Genomic DNA, 14019 nt, shown 5'->3' with positions numbered 1-14019 from the left:
ATCACTTATTCTCTTCAGTGAAAAGAAATAATTTTAAGCAGGATTCAAAACATATTTGATCAGTGTTTTCAAGTTACATAATTTATAACCTTTTACCTTGTTTGCAACCATAGACAGCAATCAAGTGAATCTAAAGCTGAAGAAAAGTCTGAAGGGGAAATAATAGATTTACCATGAAATCCTTAATCAAAATAATTTGCAATTTTAAAACAGGCAATCGAGGCTCCCTCCCACTAGGGAACTTCATTAATATTAATAACGGCAAATCCCAAGGGTTGATTCCAATGCAAATAAAGGATGATAAGGGGAGAGGAAATTATGAACTTTATTTGACCTATTCTGGAGCCACCTGATCTCAACAATCTACTCAGTTGGCTGGGAAATATGGGTCACAGACTGTATTCCTACATCCTTACATCATTGTGCTTCCAAATCTCCACAAAGAAACATTCTAGTGAATGATGTCTCATCAATTGAGCTGAGAATGATTCACTCACATGAACTCCCGGTGACAAAATAACACTACCAGTTGAAAAACATTGAAAAATATTTCAACAAAAGTAATCACATTATCGTCAGGATCTTGTATGTTCCCCAAAAAGATGAAAGATGATTCCTCAAAGAAATTTCATGAGAATTGGATAGGTACTTGAGGGTGAAAAACATACTGGATTACCAAGTAGTGGGTACATGGGTTTAAACACAACAGCTTTTCAAAGATCCATTATAAACATAATGGAGTGAATGATATTTTTTGTGGAATCGATTTACTGCAATGTCATGCCAACCAAGCTCATCCCATTTGTTTGTGTTTGGCCCATGTACCTCTGAACCCTTCCAATCGATGTACCTGAATGTCTTCACCTCTGTCACTTACTCTGGCAACTTCTTCCATGCATCCACACCCTCTTTAGGGAAGATGTTGCCACTCAGGTCCCTTTGTTTCGAGCCCAGAGGACCCCAAAACCTAGCTGCAATAGATATTCACCAAGACAAATGGTTACTTAAACAAAAGTTGTTTAAAGATTATTGAAAGCATGAAAACAGAATCACATTTTATCTTATCACTATTAACTTATCTAACTTAACCTCCTAATTCTAAGCATACGTGTATTAATGTGCGTGTAAGTTTAAAAATGTTCTTTGATTCACAGTCCAATCTCTCTTCTCATTGTTCCAAGTTTACTGGTTGCAGGCAATTTTTATATTGTGCACAGAATTTAACATTTATGAAGTTTACCAGCTGCTTGAAAGGTAAATGGTTACTGCTTAGGAAGGTTCTTGTCTGTTTTCAGAGAGAGATTTGTTGTTCCTGGACAAAAACGGATTCCTTTTAATCAGCCACTTTAGTGCCTTGCTGAAGAAACTTGCCCCATCAGGGTTTTCCAGATGATAACCTCTTTCTATCAGGTCACCACAGAGTTCCTTTTTGTTACTCTTATTTCAAGTGAAACATTAGGCAGCCAGTCCTCTCCTCTTGCATGAATCATAAGGGCTTTGACCAGGCTGAACTAAGTACTCACAACCAGTCTTCCGAATGGGGGTTTTCCACAAGGTTGCCAGCTTGTCCTTTTCTAGTCCCAGCTATTGCTGCTGAATGAAAAACTGCAGAATTGATATCTCCCCCCTCCCCCCCTCTCCAAGAGAAAAGCCTGTTTTACTCTCTCTGCTTGCAAAACCACATCACCCTCTTAGAACAGCAAGCACTCCTCAGACAGACTGCAGCTCTGAACCTAATCCTCCGAGTTCTTTCATCTGTTGCTTTTCAAAACAAAAATCCATTAGTGAAGTGCCTTGGGCACTCCCCAAAGCTTTTGCCAAGGTATTCAGAGCAGGCTATCTGACTTGAGCAGAGCACCAGTATTTTAAATGAGATCTGTTTTGAAGTGTTTGTATGTGATCTGGATTAAAACCCTGCCCCAATTTATCCTTTAAAACATATTTATATACAACATAAACACAACACATTCTGTCACACCTTTTAAATCCTTCCCCTCTTGGCTTAAATCAATGCTATCTAGTTTTAGATTCACCTATGGTGTGAAAAACGCTATGACTTTCTATCTTACCTAGGCCCCTTGTAAATTTATAAATCTCTACAAGGTCTCCCCTTAGGTTCCTATAATGTAGGGAGAAAAATCCCTGCCTATCCAGCCTTTCCTCATAATTCAAGCTCACCAGTTGCAGAAACATTCTCGACAATCTTTTCTGCACCCTTTCGAGCTTCACAAGATCCTTTCTCTAGCTGGGTGACCAGCTAGAGCCTTAAGACTACCTGGATGCATCCCCGATCCAAACACTGGCACCTCCTGGACTACATCCTGGTGCGAGAAAGTGACAAACGAGATGTGCTCCACACCAGGGTCATGCCCAGCGCAGAATGCCACACTGACCACCGGCTGGTTCGCTGCAAGCTCAACCTTCACTTCAAGCCAAAGCCCAGGAACAGTAAAGCCCCCAGAAAGAGGTTCAATGTTGGAAACCTGCAGTCAGACGAAGCGAGAGGAAACTTCCAGGCAAACCTCAAAGCAAAGCTCGACGATGCAATCCGCCTCATGGACCCGTCCCCTGAAACCCTCTGGGATCAGTTAAAGACTACCATACTGCAATCCACTGAAGAGGTACTGGGCTTCTCCTCCAGGAAAAACAAGGACTGGTTCGATGAAAACAGCCAGGAAATCCAGGAGCTGCTGGCAAAGAAGCGAGCTGCCCACCAGGCTCACCTTACAAAGCCGTCCTGGCCAGAGAAGAAACAAGCCTTCCGTCGCGCATGCAGCCATCTTCAGCGCAAACTCCGGGAGATCCAAAATGAGTGGTGGACTAGCCTCGCCAAACGAACCCAGCTCAGCGCAGACATTGGCGACTTCAGGGGTTTCTACGAGGCTCTAAAGGCTGTGTACGGCCCCTCACCCCAAGTCCAAAGCCCGCTGCGCAGCTCAGACGGCAAAGTCCTCCTCAGCGACAAGATCTCCATCCTCAACCGATGGTCAGAACACTTCCAATCTCTTTTCAGTGCCAACCACTAAGTCCAAGATTCCGCCCCGCTCCAGCTCCCTCAACAGCCCCTAAGGCTAGAGCTGGATGAGGTCCTCACCCAGGATGAGACATATAAGGCAATTGAACAACTGAAAAATGGCAAAGCAGCAGGTATGGATGGAATCCCCCCAGAGGTCTGGAAGGCTGGCGGCAAAACTCTGCATGCCAAACTGCATGAGTTTTTCAAGGTTTGTTGGGACCAAGGAAAACTGCCTCAAGACCTTCGTGATGTCACCATCATCACCCTGTACAAAAACAAAGGCGAGAAATCAGACTGCTCAAACTACAGGGGAATCACGCTGCTCTCCATTGCAGGCAAAATCTTCACTAGGATTCTCCTAAATAGAATAATACCTAGTGTCGCCGAGAATATTCTCCCAGAATCACAGTGTGGCTTTCGCGCAAACAGAGGAACTACTGACATGGTCTTTGCCCTCAGACAGTTCCAAGAAAAGTGCAGAGAACAAAACAAAGGACTCTACATCACCTTTGTTGACCTCACCAAAGCCTTCAACACCGTGAGCAGGAAAGGGCTTTGGCAAATACTAGAGCGCATCGGATGCCCCCCAAAGTTCCTCAACATGTTTATCCAACTGCACGAAAACCAACAAGGTCGGGTCAGATACAGCAATGAGCTCTCTGAACCCTTCTCCATTAACAATGGCGTGAAGCAAGGCTGTGTTCTCGCACCAACCCTCTTTTCAATCTTCTTCAGCATGATGCTGAACCAAGCCATGAAAGACCTCAACAATGAAGACGCTGTTTACATCCGGTACCGCACGGATGGCAGTCTCTTCAATCTGAGGCGCCTGCAAGCTCACACCAAGACACAAGAGAAACTTGTCCGTGAACTACTCTTTGCAGACGATGCCGCTTTAGTTGCCCATTCAGAGCCAGCTCTTCAGCGCTTGACGTCCTGTTTTGCGGAAACTGCCAAAATGTTTGGCCTGGAAGTCAGCCTGAAAAAAACTGAGGTCCTGCATCAGCCAGCTCCCCACCATGACTACCAGCCCCCCCACATCTCCATCGGGCACACAAAACTCAAAACGGTCAACCAGTTTACCTATCTCGGCTGCACCATGTCATCAGATGCAAGGATCGACAATGAGATAGACAACAGACTCGCCAAGGCAAATAGCGCCTTTGGAAGACTACACAAAAGAGTCTGGAAAAACAACCAATGAAAAACCTCACAAAGATAAGCGTATACAGAGCTGTTGTCATACCCACACTCCTGTTCGGCTCCGAATCATGGGTCCTCTACCGGCATCACCTACGGCTCCTAGAACGCTTCCACCAGCGTTGTCTCCGCTCCATCCTCAACATTCATTGGAGCGCTTTCATCCCTAACGTCGAAGTACTCGAGATGGCAGAGGTCGACAGCATCGAGTTCTTGCTGCTGAAGATCCAGCTGCGCTGGGTGGGTCACGTCTCCAGAATGGAGGACCATCGCCTTTCCAAGATCGTGTTATATGCCGAGCTCTCCACTGGCCACCGTGACAGAGGTGCACCAAAGAAAAGGTACAAGGACTGCCTAAAGAAATCTCTTGGTGCCTGCCACATTGACCACCGCCAGTGGGCTGATATCGCCTCAAACCGTTCATCTTGGCGCCTCACAGTTTGGCGGGCAGCAACCTCCTTTGAAGAAGACCGCAGAGCCCACCTCACTGACAAAAGGCAAAGGAGGAAAAACCCAACACCCAACCCCAACCAACCAATTTTCCCCTGCAACCGCTGCAACCATGTCTGCCTGTCCCGCATCGGACTTGTCAGCCACAAACAAGCCTGCAGCTGACGTGGACATTTACCCCCTCCATAAATCTTCGTCCGCGAAGCCAAGCCAAAGAAGAAGACTCACCAAAATCCTGTACACTTGTAACATGGTGTCCATGACCCTGCACTTAATGCCCCAACCAATGAAAGCAACCATGCCAAACGCCTTTTTCAGCACCTTGTCTACCTGTGTTACCACTTTCATGGAATTGTACCTCTAAATCTCTGTGTTTCTAAGCCCTAAATTTGTATAATTCCAGGTCTGAAGTCATGATCTTCTATCTACCAAAGGCTGTGCAAAGGCTACGATAATAGTAAAGGTAGCATATGATTCTCTTGATCCCATTAAAAAAAAAATCACACAATATCCAAAAGACGACATTGGAGAAAAGCACTATCTACTAAAATATCACCATTTTCAACTTACTTACATTCATGAAATTTCAATAGTTTTTGATAAACTCTTCATGGAAATACTCATGCATTTGTTCATACGGAAAGCTCCACACCATTTACTGAAGGATGCAGGAGGATGGGCCTGACAATCACACCCACAAACCAACTCATCCTGCTACATTTTTGTGCCCTCCTACGATAAAGATTCAAAGCAAGACCCTGGAAAAGCTGGATAACTTTACCTATTGGCAAAGGAAAGATATCAATAAGATTGAAAAGTGCAGAGAAGTTTTATAAGGATAGGTTAAACAAGTTGATTTTATTTCCTGGATCATCAGAGAATGAGGGGATATTTAATAGAGGTTTGCAAAATGATGAGGGGTGTAGTTAGAGCAAAAGCAAGCAGACTTTTTTGTCTGAGGTTAGATGAGACAAGAACTGGTGGACACGGGATAAGGGTGAAAGGTGACATTTTTAAAGGGAACATTAGGGGGCACTTCTTCATGCAGAGATTGGTGAGACTTCCAGCTGAAGTGGTGAATGCGGGCTCTATTTTGACATTTAAGAAAAATTTGGACTGGTACATGATGGGAAGTGTTTGGAAGGATCTGGTCTGGGTGCTGGTCAATGGAATTAGGCAGAGTAATGGTTTGGCTTAGACTATTTCTGTGCTGTAGTGCTCTATTTTTCTAAGATGACATTGATGATGAAAATCACAACCACCTTTAAAGGAAAAGACTATTTGAAAATCCTGGCACAAACCCATGGTGTATTGGGCAGAATGAACCTTGTCCTCATGTGTTTTTGTGACTTGCTGCAGTCTCCTCAAGGCACTGGAAAATATCATTTGCAAAGTGTCTGCAAAATCCTCTGAATTCATTGTAAGGATTCATGTCCAATGACGTATCCCAGTCAACAGCCTCAGAATTTCAGCCCTCATTCACACAGTCACCTCCATTGGTCACGACACATTGTTTCCATGTCTAACATCGGTCCGCTGAAATATAATTTTTTCCAACTTGATCCTAAGGGTTTGCTCACGAAAAAGACAGTTTTCAGAAATGGATTTCTTTAGTCTTTCTCACCATCTACAGATGTTAAATTACAGGTGGGAAGCCTCAGGGAAATCCTAACCAGTCTAAAGCCAACTTTTTTTTGTCTGCCTAGAAATAACAACAAAGAAAACCAACACATCAATTCCAGGATCGATTTCTTGCCTTTGGATTTGTTTGTGTGATTTGTAATATGCAATGGAGGGTTGAGCCATTGCTACTGTCAGCCATTGGCAGTAAAAATGCACTCATTCTGAAGTATTTACTGTTCATCAGTTTTGGATATATGCTTTTATACTCCAACAAAGGATATACTGTAGGACTGATCATTCCTCATACCTTCTGAACCTGTGGCACAGTCCCAAAGATTGGGCAAATGGCCATTTGGGATTCTCTATATTTGCCACTTGTGAGATTAAGCTCGTCATAAAATTTCAAGACCATAACATTTTTGAAGATCAAATTAATTTATGTCTTTCCTTCCATTCAAATAAATGAAAGAAGTGACACTTATTGTTTAAATGTGGACTTCCATTTAGAACTTCCTCCCCAGTGACCAGTTCTAGAGTCTTTCATGATACCTAGACAGGCAAAATAAAACATTAGTTTAAACAATCAATGATGTTATGTTGAGAAATTTCCAATGAACTTTATGCTGGAATGGATTTAAGGCATGTCAATTATCCTGTTACATCAAAATTCATGCAATCGAGCTACAAGGCCTGTAATTTCTTGTTCAATAACGCGCAGTCTGGTCCTCCTCTGGAGTGATCTTAGTAAATCAAAGGAAGGAGTGCCACATGAAGAACAAAGCCATCCCATACATCCTTGCTTACAAATCATGCCTAGGCCACAAGGGTAACTCAAGACAGGAAGCATCCAAACTTTCCAATTTGCAACTGTGATTGAAAACTGTTCTGTTGAAGCAAGTTTCAAATTTAAATTTTGAGGTACAGCATGTTAACAGGCCCTTCTGGCCCTCCAGCCCATGCCTCTCAAATACATCAAATAACTTACAAACCCCTAGAACCTGTTTTGAAGGGTGGGAGGAAACCAAAGAACCTGGAGGAAACCCACACAGATACATGAAGAACATCCAAGCTCCTTACAGACAGCGCCAGCTTTGAACCTGGGTTGCTGATGTTGCGATAGAATCTTGCTAACCGCTACACTAACCGCACTGCCTCACTTGAATCAAGTCAAGGATAGTGTCCCAAAGAATCAGATATCAAGGGCTATGGAGAGGGCTTTAAACTAACAATGACTGGGGTGGAGGGAAAGTGGAAAGGTTACATGGTAGAGCCAAATTTTATATTGAAAGTTTAAAAACAAACAGCTTGAAGAACTCAGTGGGTTTAGCAGCATCTATGTAGGTGGAGGGAGGGTTAACATTTTGGGTTGAGCTCCTTCGTCAGGACCGATGAATCCTGAAGCAAGATCTCCATCCAAAATGTCAACTTTCCACTTCCCTCCAGGGATGCTGCCTGACTTACTATTTTTTTGCTCCATATTCCAGCATCTGCAGTCTCTTGTTCAAGTTTGAATTTATCATCATCTGACTATACATAGACACACACACATATTAATTACATATATACATAAAGATATAATTTAAATATATATATATTTATTTATATGAAAATAAATAGTTTAGGATGATTTACTCAGTTACATAATACTGCTTATCAATTTCACAGCCTGTGGGAAGAAGCTATTTACCAGTTTGGCAGTCCTGGTTTTGATGCTCCTGTGTTTCTATATTAAGCTTTAAATGCAACACTACAGGGCAAAGATTATCTAACTAGCAGAGACAGAGAGAATTTAATACCAGTAGTAGATGAATAGATAAAATCAACACTACTTTTGAATGTGTGGAGCATTTGAAACAAAATACTTCAGATAATGACACAAATAAAGACTCATGGGAGTTGAAGATTTCAGGGCACTCAATGGTTGGAAAAGACAAACAACCACATTGTGATAGAGTTATCCCGAGGAATAAAGAGGCTGTAGATGAGAACAAAGAAGTTAGGGGGTCAAAAGTTGGTAGGTAAGAGTAAGAAGAACACATTCTTTAAGTATATTAGGAGCAGAAGGCTTGCTGGGAATGAGTGGGTTTCCAGCATCCAAAATCAATCCAGGAGATGTGGATAAGGTCTTGTGAATACTTATTACTTGAATTCACCATGGAGGAGGACATGGAGGACAGTAATGTCAGGAAAGTGTACGTTGATAGACTGGACCAGATGAGTATTAACAGAGAGGAAATATTAAATGCCTTGGAATGACTAAAAGTGGATAAATAGGCAGGCTCAGATGAGATTTATCACAGGAATTTACTGGAAGGGAAGATATTGCTGAAGGACTGTCAGAGATTTTTAACCTTCTGTTAACCTATCTTATCAATTTGACTGAGGGTTTTGGGAGGTAAACAAGAAGATTGATGAAAGCAGAAGGATAAAGGTTGTCTAATTGGACATTAGCGTGGCACTTGACAATGGTCCAGCATGGAGCCTAGTCCAGATGGTTAAAAAATATGGGATCCAAAACAAGCTGTCTAATATGATCCAAACTTGGCTTGGTGATAGGAAGCCAAGTGTAGTGGTGGAAGATTGTTTTTCAGATTGGAAAACTATGCCCGATGGTGTACCATCACAAACCTTGTTGTTTGTGATATATACTTAGGTCTTTTCTGTGAATGACACCAAAATTGGCTGGGTAATTGACAACAAGGAAAGTTGTATCAGTGACAACAAACACCTTGAGGTGGAAAGTTGGGCAGACTATTGGCAGATGGAATTTAACCCCGATAAGTGAGAGGTGATGAATGTTGAGAAGTCAAATTCAAATAGCTTTATTGTCATTGTACAAGTTATACAATGAGATTAAAAAGACAGCAGTTCAAGGTTACTAATGCAGCGATGCAACCACAGGCAGCACCACAGAAGTTAAATGAATAATTTAATTTACAGTGCCGTATTTGTCCTTTATGTGAATGGAGGGGGGGTGTCGGCTGTATGTATGATAGATGTGGAGAACAGAGAGGGGAATTTGTGGATATGTGTGTTCAGTATAGAGACAGCCTGGGGGAAAAAACTGTTTCTGAGTCTGTTTGTTCTTGTCTTGATGGACCTGTAGCGTCTGCCAGAGGGTAGTAGGTCAAACAGATGCAGGGCAGGGTGGGTGGGGTCCCTTATTATTGCTTGTGCTCTACTGAGGCAACGAGAGGTGTTGAGATCCTTCAGGAAGGGTAGGGAACATCCAATAATCTTTTCTGCTGCCCTCACCACCCGTTGAAGTCTTTGCCGCTCTTCTTCAGTGCAATGGGAGAATATGTAGGACATATGTAGTAAATGATAGGCTACCAAAGAATATTGATGAACAGGGATACCTTGGGGGTCCAAGTCCATAGTAACATTAAAGTGGCAACACAGATAGATAGGTGGCAAAGAAATCAAATGGGGAAAGACATTGAATAAAGAAGCTGGGATGTTGGAACTTTACAAAATATGATCCGGCCACAATCTATACTCCTGGTCACCATACCATAGAACCACAAAACCACATCTCACCTTTCACCTTTAACCCATGTTCTCATTCTTGTTTCATCTAATCTCAGTTGAAAAAGACTGCTTGAATTTATCTATGATACCCCTCAATTTTGTATAACTCCATCAAATCTCCTCTCATTCCAATACACTCCAGGGGATAAAGTCCTCACCTATTTAACCTTTCCCTGCAACTTAGTTCCTGAAGTCCCAGAAACATGCTTGTAAATATTTTTCTGCACTTTTCAATCTTATTATCTTTCCTCTTCTAAGATGACTGAAACTGCACATAATGTGATTGCACTGGAAAAATGCAGACCAGATTAATGCTGGATGTTGCTTTAATTAGTGGACTTTAGTTATGGAGAGAGATATGAGAGTCTGGGCATATCTTCTCCTGGTTGACTGAGGTAAATAAAATTCTAAGAGGAATAGATAGGGTAGATTGTCAGAATCTTTTCCCCATGGTAGGGGTTTCGAAAACCAGAGTGTATAAAGGTTTAAGGTGAGAGGAAGAGAGTTTTAAAAGGGAATTTGAGGAAGTGGTTGATATCTGAAAATTGGTGCCAAAGAGGTGGCTGAATCTAATACAATTACTATATTTAAGAGGCATTTGGACAAGACACTTAAACAAGGAAGGCAAAAAAAGAAAATTTATTGCGGGCAATTAGGATTAGTGAAGGTGAGCAAAAAAGTCACCATGATTGTGCCAAAGAGCTAGTTTCTGTGGGGTAGATCTTCATAACTCTATAAACTAGGAAAGGGGAGAAGATAAATAGTTGGATTAATGAAGGTCAACAAGACAGCAGCATTGAAGAAAGTTCCAATCATTGATGAATGGGATGCAGTCAGTTTGGGTGGACAAGAGATACAGAAAGAGGCAACGAACACTATTTGGAATGGGTTACAGGTAGCTTAAACTCAGCAACAGGGTTGGAGAGAGAATTAATCAAGGAATAATAAAAGTTTGCAGCAAAGGTAATACATTAATTATGGGGGTTCTTTATTTCATATAAGCAAGGAAAATCAAATGGCTCAAGTAATTTGGAGCTTGAATACACAGAATGCATTTGGGAGTTTTCTGAAAGAATAATGCATGGAACCAACCTGGGAGACATATTAGACATTCTGTGTAATGAGACGAGTTTAATTAATAACCACAACGTAAGTGATTCTCCAGGGAAAACTCAATTCGATGGTGATGGTGGTGCTTTCTCTCAAAGGAACAAATTAAGACAGTTCAGACATTTGAACTTAAATTAAGACAACCATCTTGAACTCAGGACTAATGCAAATTAGGAGATAGGTTAATGGTTGTCTAGGAGACAATGTCAGTATATAAATAAGTATTTTAAAATTCTCACCAAATGTAGCAAGAACACCACTGAATTCAGGAAGCAGTAAAGATTTTCCATACTGGTGGGGCTAGACCAGGGATGGAATACAGATTTCATATAACAGATTTTTTTTTATAAGACATTTGTGTCACAAAAGTGCTAGGTCATGACAAATTGGGACAAGAAGCTTCAATCACCTAATCTTGACATTCAGTGGTATTCCCATCAATGGGAATCAACTATTATCAATATTGTGAGGATCCCCACCAACCAGAAACTCAGTTTGACTAAACACACACACTTATATTAAGCATAAGAAAATATCTGATTGTTATTCAGCATGAAACAGGCCCTTTGGCCAACTCATTCACGCTGACAAAAGTAGCCTACTAGGCTAGTCCCATTTGTCTGCTTTTGGTTCATATCCTTCTAAACTATTCCTTTCCACATCTTTTGAACATCAAAATTGTGCTTGCTTCTATGGTTGCTGCTCAAGTCCCTCTTAAATCTCTCCCCACTAGTCCTAGGGGCATCTACCTGATTCAAAGACTGTGAGCATTCATTTTATCCATGGTTTTATAAACCGTTATAAGTTCACCCCTCAGTCTCTTGAATTCGAGAAAATAAAGACAAAGTTTCCCTCTCCCAGTAACCATTCTTCTCATGTAAGCAATATCTTGGGAATCTTCTCTGTACCTCTTTCAACTTACACAGAATATTATAGCACAGTACAAGCCCTTTGTCCCACAATGTTGCACTAAACTATGTTAACTTACTCCACAACAATCTATTCCTTCCCTACTTCCACTGCTAACTTATTGATATCCTTCCTATGGCAGGGTGACCAGAATGCCACAAAATACTCCATGTGGTTTCATAAACATCTTGTACAGCAGAATTATCAGAACCCAACTTTTGTGCTCAATAACCTGCCCAATAAAGGCAAGTGTTCCAAACACCTTGTCCACCTGAATTTCCACTTTCAGGGAACTGTACAACTGTACCCCTTAGTTCTTTCTCTCTGTACTACAACACTCTCCAAAGCCTTGCCATTCATTATACAAGACTTTACCTGATTTGACTTATCAAAGTGCAATATCTTAAAATTATCAGAGTTAAATTCCATTTGCCACCTTCTCAGCTGATCCAGATCATGTTATGAACTTAGACATTCTTTCTCATTTACTGTGATCTGCAAATTTACGAATCATGTTAATTTTAACTACATTGCTATCCAAATCGTTAATACAGTCAACAAACCATAGTGGACCCAGCACCGGCCTCTGCAGCATGCCGTTGGTCACAGGACTCCAATCAGAAAAACAACCTTCCACTAATGCCAATTTTCAATCCATTGGGCCAGATCCCCTTGGATCCCATAAGACCCAACTTACCAGACCAACCTGCCATGAGGTACCTTATCATTGCCCTAGCCTCATCAATCCTATTTGTCATCTCTTAAATCACTTCAGCACAAAAACAGGCTCTTCCATGGAAACTGTAGTTCTGCTTAGTCCCATCGAACTACACCTGGACCATAGCCCTCTATGTTGCTCCCATCTGTGAACTATCCAACCTTCTCTTAATTGTTGAAATCGAACTTACATCCACCACTTCAGCTGGCAGCTCATGCCAACTCTCGCCGTCTTCTGAGTGAAGAAGTTCTCCCGAATGTTCCCCTGAAACATTTCACCTTTAATCCATGTCCTCTCTGTCTCGTTGGGTTCAGACACAGTGGTTATAAAAATGACCTTGAGCCTGGAGTCGCGTTTGTAGCTTGCTTTATTTTACCATACACTTAGTGAATATCTACCTGCTAGTCCTGAGTCCCTTTCTCTTCAAGATGCGGAAATCCCGCCCCATGACGTCATTGGCCTGCTCTATGTCCCACAAATAGTGTTACACCACATCCCCCTTTGTGTTCAAAGTCCCCTTTTCTGTGGCTTCACCCGCTCCAGTTACCTTTATGCATTCTGATACAAATACACATATAACATTTACAACACACAAGTCTTTCTTGACTCTGGGTGTTTTACAGTCTCTACAGATTCAGTCTCTGAGGTCTCTTTACTTCTCGCTCTGACCTAGTTCTTATTATACCAGGCGAACTTTGTGTTTCAGTTGGCAGAGTCTCTGGACCTGCCTTTGCAGGAGTGTCCGTTTCCAGCCCGTGCTCTTGTTGCTTTTCACCTGGAGACTCTGGTATGGGAACGAGATGTTGACGATTCCATCTCAGTATCCCTTGTGGTCTGCTAACCATGTACGATCATGGGCTGTGATGCATGGAAGTTACTGTACCTTGCTGTCTTGCATCAGAGATCCACACCTCATCTGGTGCCAGCTTTTCCAGGTCACCCATTCTGTGCCTCTCGTTGTACCACTTTGCCATTCTTATACCTCTTCTCCCTCTCCTCATTCTGGAGTTGTAGCAGGTTTGGGAGTTCTGGCTGCAACCTCTCTTCAAGGGTTAGTAGAATTGTGTGAAGGTGACGTGCCATAAGCAATTGGGCTGGACTGTAGCTGTTGCTCAGTGGTGTGGCTTTGTACACCAATAGTGCACAGTAAGGGTTTTTGCCTTCTTGAGAAGGTTCTTCAATGTTTGTACAGCTCGCTCTGCATCGCCATTGCTTTGTGGATACTTAAGGCTACTGGTCACATGCTTGAACCTGCAATCCGCTGCGAAGGGTTTCATATTTTGCCCAGAGAATTGTGGACCATTGTTGCTTACTAACGTCTCTGGAATGCCATTCAGTGCAAACATCGATTTTAAATGAACAATTACATCAGTAGTTCATCTCAGACTGAGTTGTGCTATTTCTAGGAATCTAGAGAAATAATCCACCACTAATAAGTATGTGTTCTCTCCAAGAGTAAATA

General features: G+C 42.0%; 1 protein-coding gene across 10 annotated transcripts in view; it reads right to left on the bottom strand.

Moving 5' to 3' along the window:
* Positions 1-14019, bottom strand: part of fars2 (phenylalanyl-tRNA synthetase 2, mitochondrial) — a 423747-nt gene that overhangs the window by 79535 nt on the left and 330193 nt on the right. For 4 of the 10 annotated variants that reach the window (XR_011349827.1, XR_011349828.1, XR_011349825.1 and 1 more), the window contains one exon: positions 878-971. The exons of 5 other annotated variants lie outside the window; for them this stretch is intronic. The gene's annotated coding sequence lies outside the window, so the exon portion shown is untranslated. Of the gene's footprint in view, positions 1-850; positions 972-14019 lie in introns of all 10 variants that reach the window. One more of the 10 variants, XR_011349829.1, reaches the window with a different exon arrangement.

Source organism: Narcine bancroftii, chromosome 1 (genome assembly GCF_036971445.1).
Source record: "Narcine bancroftii isolate sNarBan1 chromosome 1, sNarBan1.hap1, whole genome shotgun sequence".
Lineage (NCBI taxonomy): Eukaryota > Metazoa > Chordata > Chondrichthyes > Torpediniformes > Narcinidae > Narcine > Narcine bancroftii.
This window is presented reverse-complemented; position numbering and strand designations above follow the sequence as displayed.